General features: G+C 31.8%; 1 long non-coding RNA gene across 1 annotated transcript; it reads right to left on the minus strand.

The window, feature by feature from the left end:
- Nucleotides 1-1,483: 1,483 nt before the first annotated feature.
- LOC121220283 (uncharacterized) lies at nt 1,484-3,795 on the minus strand. The gene is made up of 2 exons (XR_005917541.1): nt 3,495-3,795; nt 1,484-2,369 (listed from the first exon to the last, which is right to left on the minus strand). It is a non-coding gene; the product is annotated as an uncharacterized lncRNA (long non-coding RNA).
- Nucleotides 3,796-4,197: the final 402 nt, after the last annotated feature.

Raw genomic sequence — 4,197 nt, forward strand, 5'->3', positions numbered from 1 at the left:
TGACTTTAAAATAAAAATACTATTATAAAACACTAATTATATTTAAAAAGTGGTAAATTGGTAAAACCCCATTCAGGTTTCTTAATATTGAGAGTCACGACTAAAACCATGATGAACAAATATAAAAGTATGGTAAGTTTGTTATATAAGCAAGGTTGGTCGGTTATCCTTTTTCTATAATTGATTCATTCAAATTGAAAACAAAGAGAGCGCATAATAACATTGCATCCCATCCGCAAGTAATAGATAATTTAGCTCCGTGTTTCTTATTGGAGGATTACTTCTTGCCGAATGTTGCAATTTGCAAACCCCGAGTCGCTCTTACGTTGCCCAACATCATCCAACATAATTTTATTTTTTATTCTAAGATTTATATTTTAAAAATAATAAGAATGATGTATTTGTAATTTAATTTTCATCAACTTCAAAGACAATCAAAATATAAATATTCTCATTTTATTTGGATGATTCTTCTTCAAATAATTTACCATGATATTAAATTTAAGGCTTACGTATTACAAAAAAATTTAATTATATCAAAGATTTTTTTCTAAAATTTAATTACTTTAGTTTTGAGATACTTCTTTATCAGTTTTGCCGTTAGGATGATTGATTTGACTGTTTTAAACAAGGTAAAATAATTTTTTTAGCTATCATTATTTACATTTGTGTCAGATTGGTCCTTACTTTTAAAAAGTGGATAAATAATTTAAAAAAATGTTTTAAAAGTTAATTTTTATTTTCAATAAAAATATAAAAAATTGTGAAAAATTAAAACCTCTTTAAAAATTTAAAAATATAACAATCTAAATAATTTAAATATATATGAAAAATATAAAAATTCTCAAAAATAAAAAAAAATATTATTTACTTAAATATGTTCATGGGTTGCATCATGGCCTAGGTCTAAGAAAATTTTAAGTCCAAGCTTGTTTTCGGCTTGGCTTAATACATAAAAAGCCTTGTCCAAGATCGACCCAAGTTGCGTCGAGCTTGTTTGCCCGACCCATGAACGAATCTATTAATTTACTCCATGAATGCTAATAAAGTTACTCCAAACTCTGAACTATTCATTCAGTTCATATTAAATAAAATTTGGACAAGTTTGTTTTTTTAAAATTTTCAATCATATCGATTATATATCAAAAATATTTTTATGTAAATTTAATTATAAAGTATATAAAATATTAGTATAAAACAATGTATAGTATCATTGTGTTTGTTTTTTGTTTTCTAAGTAAAAAACTTATTTAAAGTGTCACTAAATTTTTTTATGTGAAGAAATATGACAATTCAAACACTTCATCGGTTACTCAATTTGTCACATTTTTAATTGATTACTTGCTCTACTCATAATTGTTAAGATTAACCGAGTAAATAAATAATTTAGAATATCCGTCCATCTTTTAACACAAAATTAATATCATGGAATAATTAATTTGGCACACAATTTAATTTCAAGTAATTAAAACGATTCTACGTGTTTTCTTTCCAAAATCAAGTCATCAAATTAAAATTTTCCTAGCATCTAGATGCTTCAAAAAATCTACAAAGTACCTTTCAGATTTTCCCAAATGAAAATAGAATGCAATGGGGAAACATAAAAAAAAAATAAAGAAAAGCAAAAAAAAAGTGAATTAAATTTAAAAGGAAATTGTTCGAAAAAAAGGTAAGAATGAAAAAAATAATGATTGGTGTGTGAAAAAATTTGAAAGGAATTGAAGTCCTCGTGCGAGCATGGTCGGTGGTCGACTGGGCTGTGGAACGGAGAAATAGAGATGGCGAGGCAACTGCTAGGTGGTGGAGTTATGTTGTTGATTGGTGCAGAGTAGGAGCAACAGCTAGGTCAGTTGGTTGGTGCGGTTGGGTTGCTGTGCGGTGTGGTGGCACAATGCGCTGGAGAACCGTTGGATGGCAATGATGGAGATGGTGGCCATGGTTGATGAAGGTGAAGTCGGCTGTGTGGAAGAGTTGGGAAGAAGAGGATAAAAAAATAATAAAAGAAGAAGAAAAAAAGAAGTATGATTGTCTAGTGGGGAGAATTTTGATTGGTGGGGAGAGGGATTTGACTTGGTCAAAGTGTGTTCACATTTTTTCTTCTTACTTCCATTTGTAAAAATATAAATCGACACATAAGTCCACTAAGGTGTGGGCACGTTTTATCAGAAATTATCTATTGATTTTTCTCATCAATTTCACTATAAAGTGTGGGCGCGTCTTATGGATGTTCCTCTGATGAATTTTTAAAGCAACAAATTTCTTCCACCGGTTCTGTCATAAGGCGTAGCGTGCCTCATCTAAAGTTCAGTATCACCATTTTTTTCATCACCCGATTTTAAACCAAGATCACGGTTTGAAGAAGCTCAATCCTACACGAGAAATTAAATTAGATACTACTAAAAACAAAAATAAAAAAAATAAAAAAATAAAATTACTAAAATAAATGGAAAAATAAATAAAATAAAATTAAATTGGGTTGCCTCCCAATAAACGCACTCGTTTAATACTGCTGGCTCAACATTTTTCATTATGTGGCTCAAATCGAATATCGAATCCAAATTTCTTCCAGATTTTGAGCTGGAAGCTTTCGATGATATCCTGATAAGAGGCACTTAAGGAGGCTAAGTCAATCAAATAGCGATTTCAGTTCCCACTTCAGTGCTTGCAGAATAGGTGGACAAAGTTCATTGTAAGTAGATGGTATTTTCGTGTTATCGGCGCCATACTCTAGAGGATCAATACCTCTGTCTTGTGCATTGGAGCTAACATTTTTTCTTTAACCATAAGAATTTCTCCAAGTTGACTTGATTTTTCCTCATTAACGTTCATGCAAGGTAATAGAATCAATTTAGTTTTATGGTGTAAGTCTAAAGAATTTTGTGTCACAGAATCAATTGTATCCTCACTGCATACCTCAGACACTTCACTAGTATATTCTACTGAATCATAAATATTGAACTCAACAACCTTACCATTAAACTCCATAGTAAGTGTATTGTTAGAGACGTCTAATTTGGTTCTTTAATGCTAAGGAATGGTCATCTCAAAAGAACGTTGGAAGCACCTAAAGCGTCGTCATCCTCCTATTTACGATGTAGAAATCTGTGGAAATATTAATTTGCCAACTTTAACAAAACATTTACCATCACTTCGTCGGGTAGACTATAAAGTTTTTCGCCAATTAGAGGCTAATCTCTATATCTTTCAAAGGACTAACATTAAGTGATTCATAAATAGATAATGACATTATGTTAATAGATGAACCGAAATTGCATATAGCTTCCTTAATTCTTACATTACCTATTTAACATGGAATTGAAATCATACTTGGGTTCTCACAATTAGGGGGTATCTAATTCTGGATACGAGCAGATGTATTCTCCCCCATACTTACTTTTAGAAACTGGTGGGTTGTTCTTTTTGGTACAAAATTCCTTCAAAAGGTTCATAAAATGAGGTGTATTTATCATAATATCTAGTAGTGGAATGTTTACCTCATATTTGCAAAAAATCTCAAGAAACTTTGTATCGTCTTTTTCACTCTTATCTCCCGCTAGCTTTTTAAAAAAGAGAGGTGGAATCACGATCGGTTTGAGAGGTGTTGGTTCTACTTTTTCTTGTGGCTCGTCATCTTGTTCTTCCTTACACAAGTTTTGTCCACGATTGTTATCCGGACATGGCTCTGGAACCGTTCCACTTTTATGAGTCATTGAACTCACGTTTTGGCTCAGGTTAAACTTTGTTTGGGTTGGCAACTCCTCTTGGAAGTCTTATTCACCCATTGAGATGGCAAACTTGTCGGAAATATACTACTGCAAAAAAAAAAAGAAAAAACGGTTAGCGTTGATAAGAAACTAAACTGAGTGTAAATAAATAAAGCAATCAATGTGTCATGGAAGAACCATTGCCTTAAAAGCAAATTTGCCCTAATCGATGTAATCGTGTAGTGGATGTTTCCTCCCAAGGTTAAAACAATACTTCAATATTCGTACACCCGAATAAAGAAAGTGGAACACAATTGTTATTGCTCTTCTCGAAAGGGATCAAAACTGAAAAAACAAAAGCAATTGGTCAAAAATCTGATCGCAAAATAAACTGAAAGAAAATCGGCAAAATCTTCTAGGTTTAATTCCTAAGAAAAATTAGAGAGGTCACAGATGGCCCCGTTTAAAACCCAATCTCCTAGACAGAATTTCC

The sequence above is a fragment of the Gossypium hirsutum genome, chromosome D08 (assembly GCF_007990345.1).
Source record: "Gossypium hirsutum isolate 1008001.06 chromosome D08, Gossypium_hirsutum_v2.1, whole genome shotgun sequence".
Classification (NCBI taxonomy): Eukaryota; Viridiplantae; Streptophyta; class Magnoliopsida; order Malvales; family Malvaceae; genus Gossypium; species Gossypium hirsutum.